General features: G+C 42.8%; 1 protein-coding gene across 11 annotated transcripts in view; it reads left to right on the top strand.

Moving 5' to 3' along the window:
• Positions 1–9,349: 9,349 nt before the first annotated feature.
• Positions 9,350–15,221, top strand: part of FGGY (FGGY carbohydrate kinase domain containing) — a 425,441-nt gene continuing 419,569 nt past the window's right edge. For 7 of the 11 annotated variants that reach the window (XM_060624862.3, XM_078451860.2, XM_078451859.2 and 4 more), the window contains exon 1: positions 9,350–9,460. The gene's annotated coding sequence lies outside the window, so the exon portion shown is untranslated. Of the gene's footprint in view, positions 9,461–14,178; positions 14,321–15,221 lie in introns of those variants that run through there. The other 4 variants (XM_060624873.3, XM_060624865.3, XM_060624876.3 and 1 more) reach the window with 3 other exon arrangements.

Genomic DNA, 15,221 nt, shown 5'->3' with positions numbered 1-15,221 from the left:
TTTCAGAAGAGTACGCATCACTGGCTGTCTTGTGATGATGCCCTGTCACAGAGGTTCCTTGGTGTTCTCTAACGGTTCGCTGTCTATTCTGGGCATTTCCAACCACTTTAGTCCTTCTTGGCTGGTAACTCCCAAATCGAATATCCTCTCTTCTCAAATGCCTTTTCCGAGAGCCACTCTAACTCCTTGCTCCCACCCCCAACTCCCCTGGCAGGTAATTTCTCTAGGTTTTGTCGTTCCAGTTCCTATTTTTCTCATGGAAGTCATCATAGTGTTAAACATGAATTTATTTGCTTTTTAAAAACTCTTCTTTTATGGAAAATTTCAAACATACACAAAGTAAACAACATAGTTGAGTGACGTCCTATGTACCCATCATTCAGTTTCTGCAGTTATAAACATTCTGTCATTCCTGCTTTTTCTATACCTCCCATCACTCTCTACCCTCAACTACTTATTTTTTAATATTTTTTGTATTTAATGTAAATGAAATACACACTTACAAATGGGTATGATTGTATAACCCACACATCTATCAAGGTTTTGAACATTTCCATTACTCTAGAGAGTTTTCTCATAACCTTTCATGGTTAGGCTTCCTCCTAACCTCCACCCTTTCACCCTCCAGACCAACCCGAGCCACTTATTTTCCTTCATAAGTTAGTTAAGAACTTCACAGAAATGCACAGAAATGTACGGGTTGTACTCTTTTATGGCCAGCTCCTTTCACTCGATATACTTTCTATGAGATGCATTCATGTCATTACAGTTGTTAGTACTTTATTCCTTTTTTTATGACTGAGGAATATTCCACTGTACGGGCACACCACAGTTTGTTAATCCATCCTCGTGTTAATGGACATTTGGGTTGTTTCCAATTTGGAGCTATGAATGATAAAGCTTCTATGAACACTCCCTCGAAAATACTTTTTTGTGACTATGTAATTTCCATTTATCTTGGGTTAATACCTAGGAATGAATTGCTGGGTCATAGTGTAGATGTATGATTTTACAAAATGGTTGTACTATTTTACATTCCCACCAGGGATACAGGAGAGGTCGGCTGTTCCACATTATCTCCAACATTTTTGTCAATGTCTTTAATTTTAGCCATTCTAGACATTAGGTAGTGGTATCTCATTGTGGTTTGACTTTGCATTTCCCTGAGAACTAATGAATCTGAGCAACTTTTCACAGGTTTATTGGCCTTATTGGCCATGAAGTGTCCAAGATTTTGCCTATTTTTGCAAGTTGGAATGTTTTCTCTTATTAAAAAATACAAATGGTTTTACAGAGTTATATTTTATGAATATTTCTTCCCAATCTGTGGCTCGCCTATTCATTTTCTTAGTGTTGTTTAATGAAGTGTATTTAATCGGACTTTTATTTTGTGGTTATTGCTTTCTATGTCCCATAGTATCGTCTTGCACACCATTTCTATTGCTAGGCTGTGAATTCCTAGAGGAAAAGAATGTGAACACTTTTTATTTTGTACCCCCAGCCTTCAGCACAGATCCTGACCCATGAGTATACCTGGAAGTAGGGAGGAGAATATAAATATTCCTTTTCCTGTCTACCATCTCTTTGGGGAATCACCCTCGACCCTCATTATTCTGTTTTTCTGGTACGGGTGAAGGTTACCTCTTTCTAATCCATCCCTAGAGATAGATGCTTGACCAAAACTGGGCCATTTAAAGCTGTGTCCAGCATTCTTGCAAGAAATCGGAGCCTGGAGAGACACTCATCCACCTCCCAGCAAGATTTATAAGGACATTGTAAGGTTAAAGCAATTGCTGGCCATCTTTGCTACCCACATGAATTGCTGCTGCTTGAGTAGGAAGTCAACACAGGAATTAAGAAATAAAAAATGTAGGATAAAAGGCATCAATATACATAAAAGACATAATTTGTATCCCTGGATCCAGCCTTTCCTGAAGTTGACTTCCGTTTGGGACTGCCAAAATTTATGAGACAATACGTTGCCTTTGGTTTGTTTCTGTATATGTTATTTGCTAAATAAAGTCTGAGTTATATCTTTATTTCTTACAACCAAAAATTTCCTGTCTTTTATACTCCTTAATAATGTTACACCCTCACTGTCAAGTCCTCATATCCTTTTCCACGGCTCTAGAAGTCCTTTGGGAGGTGAAGAAGTTGGGGTAGACACCAATACTTGTGAGTTCTGAAAGTGGATAAACAAAAAAGTGGGAGTCATGATTCTGTATGCTATGTAGCAGTATTAAAAGTCACAAATTTTCCATCATGATATAAACTAAAAACAAATTAGTCTTACTAATTGTAAGACTCATATTATGAAAAGACCTAAGACTATCATTTCTGAGTGTACCACTCTTTCCACTATCATTTAATTTCTACATATTGTGTTTGCACGCTCTGTGTGTAGTGTGGATATATGGCTACATGTGTGTTTGCACAATTATGTGCGTGTGCTTGTCCTTTGACATGTGAGTCTGTGGATATGTTTGTGTGGCTTTATATGTATGTGTGTTTGCATGCTTGTGTGGTTGGGGCAGGAGAGAGGACAAAGCTACTAAAATTCTGTTTTACACATTGTGCAAATTAGGAAAAGTTGACCTCTCTGGTGGGGTACCAGGGCTTCACAGTCCTAGAGTGGCCAGAGGAATGGAGACTGGATTTCAGCCCCCACTAGCCCCCTCATCTGGTGTCTTGGAGAAAAGAACGGCTTGGCAGGGAAGGGGGACACTTCGGAGGGCCTGAAAGTTCATTCAGCCTCTCCTTTGCCATGTAGAAACCTTCCCACAGAATCTAGTCTGAAAACTACCCAAACCAATGCTCTCTAATGCTTTCCAAATGACATGATTCTAGAGAAGTTCGTGGCACAGTTCTTCCCATTGAAGACTGCATTCTTCACAGGCTCCAGCGGCCCCTGAGGCCTTGAGCATGCACTTCCAGTAGGCTGCCTCCCATCTCTCTTTTGGCCTCGTCATCGTCTCATGGCCCTGGACTCTCTTCTTCCACCTGTTGCCTTGTTGCAGAAAAACGCTGCTTGGGGTTTAGGGTTGCACATTGTTGTCATGGCTCATCACATAGTTTGCACTTTTATTAAAATGACTCATGGCCAAGAGGCTGTGGGCTTGTGATGGGGTGGTGTCAGGGAAGAAAGCTACAGATGGCATAGAACTGGTTTGATGGTGAGTAGGGTCTTGGAACTGGGAAGTGGGTGGGCAGCTCAAACCCAGAGGGGAAAACTGGGGCTGCGGGTTGACACCAGCGAGATTACTAGGACTTGCCTTCATTGGAAACTTTTCTATCTAGCATGAGCTTCTCTGCCCACTTTCGCTCCTCAGCAGAAACTCCCTCTTTGGCAGCTTGACATGTGGTCTTGTGATAGATGACCTTGGGGAGGCTGTTTCACCCTTGTGAGCCTTCCCTTCTTCAGCAGCAACCCCTCTCTTGACACATGGGAGTTTGGGAGGAATCACTGAGGCCGTGGGAGGAGGTGCAGAGCACAGGGCTCGGTGAAGGCTAACACAGTCTTTCCTCTCCCCTTGTACCCTGAGTCTCCTCTTCTTCTCATGGCCTTGGGGTGCCCACCATGATTCATCTCTGCTTTCTGGATAGTACCAGCTCTAGCCTAGCACTTAGCAAGTGCTCAGTATTCAGCAGATGTTTGCTGAGTGAAGAGATGAAGGCAGGCAGACAGAGGGCAGGGAATAGGTCGCAAGGAACTAATAAAGTAAGTTGGAGTGTTTTCCTGTCTTTGGAAACAAGCTACTGGCATCCTTCAGAGAGGCGGGCTGAACAGACTAATGGTTTTGTGTATAAAATATGGCTCCCGGTGGTGGCCAGAGTGGCGAGCTCAGCAGGCTCTTCTAGAAAGTGGTTTCCCCTTACTGACCACCTGTTTGGGCTCCAGCGAACTACAGCAGTTATTTTTCCTCCTGAGATGACAGTGTAGATTTGGAAAAGAGAGAGTGTGTATGCAGTGGCACCTGTCCCTGCTGGAGGATCAAGTTTAAGGGAAGTGTAAAGGAGTCAAAGTTGCAAAAGAGAGAAAGGAAGAAAGACAGGAGAAAACAAGTTTCATTAGTAGTGAGGGGCCCAGCGGGCAGGTAGGGGCTGTCACCGGCATAATTATATACCACTTAACATACCTGCTGTTACAGAGCATGGTGCTAGCTGCTGAGACTGTAGAGCAGAAGGCGTGGTTCTTGCCCTCCAGAGGCTTCCAATCTAGGGAATGGAATTGGGTAGAAAACTAAGCACTACGGAGCACTTACCATCTGTTTAGCACTGGGACAAATGTTTTAGGCTCTATCTCAAGAATATTATTACTCTCCAAGGAAACTAAAATACAGAGAGGCGAAGAAACTTTTTCCAGGTCACCCAGAAAACATGCAGAACTGGGAGGAGAGCCCCTGGCTCTAATGGCCTGTGTTTTGCTCCCAGGACCGTGAGCAAGGGCATTAGGGCTAATCTGTAAAAAAGATAATTCATTCTACAAGGTGTCCTAGGTTCACCGATAATGATTGTTCTAGGAGCCTAGAAGAGATGGATTGAGGGCTCAAACAGAGGTGGCAACTTTGCAGAGAAAGTAGGCCCTCAACTACACGCTGAAGCAGGATATGAACCCAGTAAGAGAAGAACGGAGGGAGCAGCTTTCCAGGTAGAAGGAGGCATAGCATGTGCAAAGGTGGCAGGCAGGAAAATTTCACCTTCTGGGTTTGTGAAGTATTGGAGAGAGCACAGCCTGCTTCAGACTTAAGAGCAGCCTTAGATCAGTCACCTAATCTCCCTGAGCTTCGGTTTCCCTGTCTGTACAATGGTTGTGAGAATAGCCACTTCACAGGGGTTTGCTGAAGACTGGAGATTATGTATGTAAAGCACCCATTTCCTCAAAATCATCAATTTAGGGGCGCCTGGGTGGCTCAGTCGGTTAAGCATCCGACCTCGGCTCAGGTCATGATCTCTCCCTGTTTGTGAGTTCGAGCTCCGCGTTGTGCTCTGTGCTGACAGCTCAGAGCCTGGAGCCTGCTTCGAATTCTGTGTCTCCTTCTCTCTCTGCCCCTCCCATCCTCATGCTCTGTCTCTCTTTGTCTCTCAATAATAAATAAATGTTAAGATATTTCTAAAAAAAAACATTAATCTAAGTTAGACCTTAATCTAAATCAGTTTCTTCTCTCAGGGTATCCTATTTCCCTCTCTATGTGAAACTGAATCAATTGCTTGCTTATTTATTGAATGTCTGTTTCATGTTTGTTTATTGAATGTCTATTTCATGATTGTAAGTTCCGTGAGGACAGGGACGATATCTGTTCTTCTCAACACCATCTCTTTAGCGCCTTGAACAGTAGGCACTCAATAAATCTTTGTTAAATGAATGAATACACAAATGTATGCATGAATAAATGAATTCATGTAAATGAATGACTATGTCTATTTCTGTGCTGTGACTCTAAGAATCTCAGGGAAAAATTGTCTTCTCTTTAACGAGAGGGGGCGGGTTGCTAATGCAGGAAAAGCCTTCAGAGAATGCCATTAGAGAGTCACAAGGTCTCCACGCGTCATCAGAGAGAGCACCAGGTCTCCTGTGTACCTTCTGGTGCTCTATGTAACTCTCTGAGCAGGAAGGAAATTACACAAACTTCCAGTTCAGCTGGTTCCAGGGTTTCACAACCCATTTCTTTCTGTCTCACTTACTTTCTTTCTTTCTGTCTTTCTGTTGTGCTGCGTCTCCAGTGTGACTTCTGATGTGCCTAGTGGACGATGACTCTGCATGATCCCCACGCTGCCCAGCAGTAACTGTGAAGGGAAGTCTAGATTGCCAACACTCAGTCTTCTGATCCAGTGCAACACCATAATTCCTTATGCAGAGTTGGGGAGGAGTTCAGGGGATAAACAGACACACTAATGATGACTAGGCATTTGATACAATCTATACATTTCATGATGGAGGAATGAAGACTGGGAACTCAGGGATACAGAGGAGTATATGTGGCTTTAGCTGACATGAAACAATGTGCGCACAGTTGGATAATAGTGACAGCTTTCAAAATATGATGAAGTGTATCATCTCATTTCAGTCTCCCTGCATCCATGGAAAATGGGGATGTATGAATAACATTTACATTGTTCTTCGTTCCTAATACATAGGGAAACTGAGGCAACCAGGGGTGGTCCAGGATATAGGCCTGGTTTCAGTGGCAGACATAAACTCACTGCCCAGTCTCATTCAGTATCAGCTTAGGGGTCTTTCTTCTGGACCACTCTGCCATGCACTGGCCTTTTACATCAGTCAACAGTGTGGATGTGCCTGCAATGTCACAATGTCACAATCCCCCACCTCTGTAATGTATTTCCAATGCACTTTTGTAATGGAACATCACGATCAAAAAAAACCCAAAAAACAAAAAACAAAACCAACAACCCTTTGCCCACTTTATTTATTTTTATTTTTTATTTTTTTAATATGAAATTTATTGTCAAATCAGTTTCCATACAACGCCCAGTGCTCATCCCAACAGGTGCCTTCCTCAATGCCCATCACCCACACTCACCTCCCTCCCCCCCCCCCCCCCCCCCCCACACACACACACACACCAACCCTCAGTTTGTTCTCAGTTTTTAAGTCTCTTCTGGTTTGGCTCCCTCTCTCTCTAACCGTTTTTGTTTTTTTTTTTTTCCTTCCCCTCCCCCATGGTCTTCTGTTAAGTTTCTCAGGATCCACATAAGAGTGAAAACATATGGTATCTGTCTTTCTCTGTATGACTTATTTCACTTAGCATAACACTCTCCAGTTCCATCCACGTTGCTACAAAAGGCCAGATTTCATTCTTTCTCATTGCCAAGTAGTATTCCATTGTGTATATAAACCACAACTTCTTTATCCATTTATCAGTTGATGGGCATTTAGGCTCTTTCCATAATTTGGCTATTGTTGAAAGTGCTTCTATAAACATTGGGGTACAAGTGCCCCTATGCATCAGCACTCCTGTATCCCTTGGATCGATTCCTAGCAGTGCTGTTGCTGGGTCATAGGGTAGATCTATTTTAATTTTTTGAGGAACCTCCGCACTGTTTTCCAGAGTGGCTGCACCAGTTTGCATTCCCACCAACAGTGCAAGAGGGTTCCCATTTCTCTACATCCTCTCCAGCATCTATAGTCTCCCGATTTGTTCATTTCAGCCACTCTGACTGGCGTGAGGTAGTATCTCAGTGTGGTTTTGATTTGTGTTTCCCTGATGAGGAGCGACGTTGAGCATCTTTTCATGTGCCTGTTGCTCTTTGCCCACTTTAGCAAATAAAGTTTTTTGAAACATAGTCACATCCACATGTTTACTATTATCTATGGCTGTTTTTGCACGACAAAGGTAGAGTTGAGTAGTTAAAACAGAAATTGGATGATTCACAAAGTCTAAAATATTTAATATTTGGTCCCTTAAAGGCAAAGTTTGCCACCCCCTAGAACATATGAGTAGAATGGAAGTAAATAGAAAAAAAAATAAAAATATTCATTTGTTTATAATAGGCAGTGGGTCCTAATTGAAATTGAGAACAAAAATTGGTCTAGAATCACATCTCCACCACTTGGCTGGATGACCTTGAACATTTTATTTATACTCTCTGGGCATCTATCACCTTACAGAATTGCTGTAGGTGATTTGTGTGACATAGGCTGTACATATCAGTTATGATTAGGTTTGGCCCCATGTGACAGAAAACACAGAATGAAAGTATCTTGCACAAGACAGCAGTTTATTTCTTTCATGTGGAAGTGGGCAGTGGCTGTTGGTCTGGTGGGGTATGGTGTCAGCCTTTTCACCTTGCTGCTTTGCCGTCTGTAGCAATCATTCTGAGGTTCTCTTATGGTACAAATGGCTTCTGGAGCTCTAGCCACAGTGCTATGATTGCTATTACTACTGATAGTATGATAGTAAGAGGAAACAAGCCAAAAATCAAATACAAAAAGCCTAGAAACAGAGACATACCTAAAGACCAGACAGCAAATCCACATTAATTGAAGTCTGGCCCAAATGACATGTCCTGCCATAGTTCATGAGACAACAAGTGTATTTCATGTATTCTGTTCCCGGGGTATAGGGAGGAAGATCTAGAAGCCACGTGTTACATGTATTCAGCATCTAACACTTCACAAAGTATTTCCATAACTATTACTTTTTGTTTGCTCTTCACAACCCTCTAGAAAGGTCAAGATACACAGGTCTTAATATTCTTATTTCTATTGTACACTATAATTCAGCCAGGTGCTAAGTATCAGACCCCAGTACCTCCTATCTTTCCAAAGAGTCCATGGTTAGATCTTTGGATATTTGTTGGAAATGAAAGGGGAAAAATTATGGTGTAGAAGAAAGAAAATGACCACCCCCACCCCTCCCAAAGAGGCTCCCTAGTAGATGTAGCTAATCATACGGCTTCAGCCTCAGCCAGTATGTACGTCTGCAAGACAAAGCGAAGAGCGTCTATTTTGGGGATGGTCAGGAGGACAGCAGACAGGGACTGTAAGGCACATGGCACATAGGCCAGTTCAATGGCATCACTGTTATTACCTAGGCTTACCTCTTATATCTGCTGTGGTCTTGGAAACTCACTTCCTTTTACTGGACCTCAGTTTACTTTTCTAGGGAAGCAAAGGGTTTGGAATCAGCGGCTTGCTGAACCATCTTCCAAATCTTCAGTCCCACCAGCCTGGGAACCTACTTTTTGAAGGGAAACAGCTCAGATTGGAGCCCAAATTGGAATTCTCTGTCTGGTTCCCTAGCAGCTAGCTGTGTGTTTCAGAACAAGCTAAAAAACAGATGACTCTTGCATCTGTAAATAGGGGCGAATACCGCCTAGTTTATTGGAAAGGCAAGAACTGTGAGGTTTAAATGAATTGGGTGTGTCTAGGGCCCACACATTGTAACTTCTGCACAGGCAGGGCCTACTTGCTTTGAGGATTTAAAGACTGTGACACCACTTCAGAGGGTTGGCCAGAGGATTACACGGATAAATTCCTGCAAAGTATCAGAAAGAGGACCTGGCACAAAGCAAGCATTCAGTAATTATTATTAATATATTATTATTATTAATGACATCCTCCTACAACGGTCAGTAAATTGCATTCAGTAAATGGTTGAGAAGCGGTTATAAGATGCGGATCTTCCACACCCAAGCGTCAGAGGCTGCGAAGAGTTTGTGCAGGGGACCTCCTTGCCTTTTTAAAAAGTCCCTAAGGCCCGTGGAGCCGGGGCGAGGCTTCGGAGGCGGAGGCGGGGGCGGGCACAAGCGGGCCAATCCTCGGCCCGGTTCAAAGGGCCAATCAGGGGGGGTTTTACAGGGGCCGCGTCCGGCAGGGGCGGGGCCGGGGGCGGGGCGCAGCCGCAGCCACTCTCTGGGACCGCTCTGCACGCGCGCGGTGCCGTTCCGCACGGCAACCTGCAGAGCCCCGCTAGCTAAAATCTAATTTCAGATTGGACAAGTAAGTGACCCTCCTCCCAGTCCCACGTGTGCAGCAGGGGCTTTTGCAGGCGCGCAGGCTCGTAGCGCCCACGTTCTCCAACCCGAGAGCTCACCCGGCCCAATCCTCCCCCACCTTTCCCGCAGTCACCGCCCCTTCCTCTTGGTCTTCCTTCTCCTGCCGCTTAAGTCTCAAGCTAGCAGGGCCTCCGCCCCCCGGGACGCTGTTGAGTTCCCTGTGCCCTCTCCTGGGTGAGGCGGCTGGCCCGTCGAGAGAAGGGTCGGCCTTTACTGCATCCCCAAGGCTGTTTATGATATGTCGGGAACCCGGGGTCCTCTGCCATCTCCGACCAGTTAACTGTGTTCACGCTCTCTATATTTTAGTCACTCCCTCCCTCCCCCGGACCCCTATTTTAGGATATTTTTTCCTGAACAGTTTTGAGATTTTAATACAAATCTGGCTGCCTAAGACATTTTAAAGGCCAGTGCTGCTTGTAACTTCAAACGCTTTCAGCAGCTTGTGATAACGTTTAAGGTGAATTTTAGTTGTGATGGTATAATGCTGTTTGGTTACAGTCAGCCTGGTAGGAAAGGCCTAATGTTATCCTTGCTTTTTAATTCATTTCCCTTCTTTTAAGGATTGGCAAGATGTAAAATGGTGAATTTCCCTAATCATTGGCTATTTTCCACGAAAGCACTTCTTAGGTCTTAACTAATAGCGTCCCTAACTTAAAGGGTCAGTCACTACCAAAACATGGAACAGCATTAGGTTAATTTTTTAAAATAGGAGATCTGGAGGGAGGAAGTGATTACACTTTTGAATTGTAAATCAGTGAGAAAGAAGGCAGGTCTTCTCTTGGTTTGTGGCTATTATACAGATGGTAGAGTTTTGCTTTGTTTTGTTTTTGCTTGCTTTTCTTTTTTTATGGTCCACCAAATATATATCCTGATTTTTTACTTTTTATGGTTCCCAGCTGGGTCTTGCAGCCTTTCGACTGCCTCCTGGTCTTCTGGGAGTCTCCTGTTAATGAGGCCCTCTGCCTGGCTCTTGACCTGATGATCACTGGCCTGGCTGTTGGAGGGATCAGCTGAGGAGGCCGTGTGAGTGGGAGGCCCAGAGGATTGTTGATTAAGGATGATAAGGGAAAGACCAGAGAGGGTGAGAAGGGCCTTGTGATTGATTTTGAGGGGAAGCGAGCTTGGGAGCCTCCCTTGCTAGATTTGGAAATCAAAACATGCGTATTGGGAGAAGGGAATAATCCTGAGGGTGGAGATCTGTATCTTTCTGGATGAAAGTAAGAAGTTTACTGGGAGGAGACTGGGCCTTCTTCCAGGCTGTGTTAATTTTTGCTGTGGACCTTGTCTTTTCCTGGAATCTGGTTCCCTTTCCCTAACCTTTCACTTAGTTCAAATCACAGTCAATTACCAGCTGGTTTTGAAAACAGTTTAGAGGTAATGAATCTTGCCCAGCCGGAATAGGGACCACCCCCCCTCCCCCCCTCCCCCCCAGCTCCCTCCAGGGGATTTGAAATAATTATTTTACCAGAATGTACTGCAGAGATCATTTAACCTCATCTGCCCATCTCTTTACACGGAGAAATACAGAATCAACCCAGGTGGTGGTATAAGGGTCATCCAAACCAGTTCTTCCATTCATTCATTTGTTCACTAATGGTGTGGCATGTATTCTGGGCCTGGTACTGTGGTAGGCTCTGGGTAGGTAAAGATGAACAAGGTTTGGTCTCTGCTTCCAACTTTCACTCAGTCTGCTTGTTATATCTAGTCTAATGAGGGAGATTATATGATTCTGAGATTAGTGTTGCGGCAGGGTATGAGGAAGATACTGGTAATTGACTGTGATTTGAACTAAGTGGAGAGAAGGGCAAATGGCCTAATGTGAGGTTTCGTGGAAGGCTTCCCAGAGGAGATCATACTCGAGCTGAGTGACAGAGCCTCAGTATGAGTGGGCTGGAGAGAGACAAAAGGGAAGGGGATTATTTGACTTGGGAACAGTGTGTGCAAAACTATATAAACCTGGCACATTGTTGACTCGTATGGCTGGATAGGAAAGGGTGAGGTGGGAAATCACCAGAAAGGAGGCTGCGGAAGGGGAAAAGGTCAGATCGGGGAGGGTCAGGTGAGTCATATTAAGGGAGTTTGAAACCTATCTCCAGAGCAACCAGGAGCTGTTGAAGTGATACAGATTGGTGTTTTAGAAAGTTAATTCTGGCCTCAGGGTGGAGAGAGGCTTTTATAATACAGGTGAGAGATGGGTTAGGGTGATAGTTCTGGACTGGAGAGGGAGAGAGAATACAGTTGACCCTCAAACGATACAGGTTTGAACGCAGATGCACTTATACGCGGAATTTTTACAGTACTGTAAATGTATTTTCTCTCTTAACATTTCCTTTAGCTAAATTCATTGTGAGAATACAGTATATAAGAATACAGTATATAACACACAAAATATGTGTTAATTGATTGTTTATATTTTTGGTAAGGTTTCTCATCAATGCTAGGCTATTAGAAAGTTAAGTTTTGGGGGAGTCAAAAGTTGTGAACAGATTTTTATGTCGCGGCAGGTCAGTGCCCCTTACCCCTGCATTGTACAAAGGTTGGCTGTGGAATGGTTAGGAATTAACAGCAATTGGATGTAGGGAATGGGAAAGGAGGGAGCAGTTACAGTGCCGTCAGGGAAAAGGCTTTCCCAACTGGGGTATTTTTCAACAGCTTTATTGAGGTATGCTTGACATATAATAAACTGTATATATTTAAAATATCTAATAGATGTTTTGACGTGTGTCTGGGTCTGTGAAACCATCATCACAAGTAAGATAAAGAACATCTCTAACATCCATAAAGATTACTTGTGCTCCTGTGTAATCCCTTCCTTCCTGGTTCTCCCAACCCACCCCCCCAGCAACCAGTGATCTGCTTTCTGTCAGTATAGATTATTTAATACTATTTTAGGATTTTATCTGTGGGGTCATACAATACGTATCTTTTTTGCATTTTGGCTTTTACTTAGCTTAATCATGTTGAGATTCATCCATGTTGAGCATGCACACTTACTTCATTTGGTGCATTGCACGAATATACTGTACTTTATCTATTTACCTGTTGGTGGGTATTTGGATTATGGGTTGCTTTTTGGCTACCACAAATAAAGGTGCTAGGACTATTCATATCCATGCCTTTGAATGGGCCTATTCTTTGATTTCTCTTGGTTAAATACCTAGAAGGAGGATGGCTAGTTCACATGGTAGGTGTGTGTTTAACTTTTTAAAAAGCTGTATTTCAGAGCGATTGTGCCTTTTTGCATTGCCTTCAGTGGTGCATGAAACTTCCGGTTTCTCCAGCACTTGGTGTGGTCACTCGTTTTAATTTTAACAATTCTGATAACATGGAGTCCTCTATCAGGGAGTTTTAACGTACATTTCCCTAATGAATAATAATTTCAAGCTTCTTATCATGTGCTTACTTGCCCATATATGTATCATATATCTTCTTGGGTGAAGTGTTTGTGAAATCTTGTGTTCACTTGTAAAAAATGAGCCGTTTATTTTCTTACTGAGTTTTGAGAGCTTTTATATACTCATTGCAAGTTCTTTATGTCACTTGTATGTACAAATATTTTCTCCCATTTTGTGGCTTGTTTTTTCATACATTTTTAAGCTTATTTATGAGAGAGAGAGAGAGAGAGAGAGAAAATGCAAGGGGGAGTGGCAGAGAGAGAATGGGAGAAAGAGAATCCCAAGCAGAACCCCACTGACATGGGGCTTGAACTCATGAACTGTGAGATCATGACCTGAGCCAAAATCAAGAGTTAGATGTTTAACTGACTGAGCCACCCAGCCAGCCACCTCTTGTCTCTTCATTTTCTTAACCGTGTCTTTTCATAAGCAGAGTTCCCAATTTTGATGAAGTCTAATTTGTGAATTTATAACTTTGATGATGACTCTTTTATCAATTTATTATTTTATGGGTCATGGTTTTAGTAATTTTATGTAAGAAGTCATGCCTAGCCAGGACTCTCATTTTCTATTTTTTTTTTAATGTTTATTTATTCTTGAGAGACAGAGACAGGGACAGAGCATGAATGGGAGAGGGTTTTGGAGAGAGAGGGAGACACAGAATCTGAAGCACCCTCCAGACTCCAGGCTGTCAGCACAGAGCGTGATGTGGGCTCAAACTCACGAACCGTGAGATCATGAACTGAGCCGGAGTGGGCCACTCAGGTGCCCCTCTCCTATTTTTTTAAAGAAGCTTCATTGTTTTGGTTTTACGTTAAATCCACAATCTATTTTCAATTAATCTATAGCATCAGATATGAAACAAAGTTAATTTTTTCATGTATGTCATTAACTGTTCCACTACCATTTGCTGAAAAGCCTATCCTTTCTCCATTGACTTGCCTTTGCTCCTTTGGTTAAAATCAATTGACTGTATATGTGGAGGCCCATTTCTGGATGTTTTGTTTTGTTCCGTTGTTCTCTTTGGCTGTTTTAATGCCCAATACTGCATAGTTTTGATGACTATAGTTTCGTAATAATATGATAGGAAAAGATAGGATTCAGTAGGCAGAGAGGGAAAGATGATCTGAGGTCCCTGGGTGGGGAAAAACATATTTTGGAACAATTCTGGGAGTGGCTGACTACAATAAACCCCCTCCGGCATAACGTTCCTCTGAAGAATGTAACAGACACCACCCACTCCCCCACCAGTTTCCCTCAGGAATTTGACAAAAGACCTAACTGAAAATAAGGAGTAGACCATAAAACATATGACCCACAAGGAATGATATGGCCATAGCCCTTATACAACAGAATCGAGCCAATCAGGAATGGACAACCCAGCACCTAGTGTTATCCAGCCAATAAAGGTAGGACCTGAGAAGGAACAAGGAGGAAGGGAAGGGTGGGTGTGTGACCAGAACCTTATTAAACAAGGACCCCTGTTGTATAGTCCACAGGTATTCACCTTTGAACGCCCCCTCTCTCTGTAAAGACAGCTTTCCTACCTCTTGCTTTCTAATCTTAAACTCTAATAAACTTTGCCTGCTGCTCATTCTATGTCCACCTGTTCATTCTTTGAAGTGGCCAGACAACGGATCCGGGTATTGAGGTAAAAAATCTTGCAACAATAAGTATTGAAGCCAGGTAGTATAGGTGGATTTTGAAGTACATCTTCAAAAGTTGCTTTGGTTTTTCTAGGTGATTAGATTTCCGTATTGATTTTACAGCCATTTTGTCAGTTTCACAAAAAAGACCTATTTAGATTTAAGTTAGAATGACATTAAATCTCTACATTAATTTGGGAGCCAATTGACATCTTAACAATTGAGTGTTCTAACCCATGGTTCGTATATCTGTTTATTTAGGTCTTCCTTAATTTTTCTCAGTGTTTTGTACCTTTTAGTAGGTAGGTCTTGCACATCTTTGTCAGGTTATCTGTAGGTATCCTATTTTTTTGATGCTATTGAAATGAAATTATCTTTTAAATTTTATCTTCCAGTTTGTTGCTGCTTGTGTATTGGTCACGTATCCTGCAATCTTGCTAAACTCCTTTTCAGTTCTAATAGCCTTTTTTGTGGATGCCATCAGATACTCTATGTAGGTGATCATGTTATCTGTGAATATAGGCAGTTTTACTTTCTTCCTTTCAATGTGGGTGCCTTTTATTTCTTTTTCTTGCTATAGTGCACTGGCTAGAATCTCTACTCCGTGTTGCATGGAAGTGACATCTTCTTTCTGATCTTTCTTAGGGAGAAACATTCATTTTTT

Source organism: Panthera onca, chromosome C1 (genome assembly GCF_046562875.1).
Source record: "Panthera onca isolate mPanOnc1 chromosome C1, mPanOnc1 haplotype 2, whole genome shotgun sequence".
NCBI classification, from domain to species: domain Eukaryota; kingdom Metazoa; phylum Chordata; class Mammalia; order Carnivora; family Felidae; genus Panthera; species Panthera onca.
The sequence above is the reverse complement of the archived record's forward strand: the minus strand, read 5'-3'. Positions and strand labels throughout refer to the sequence as shown.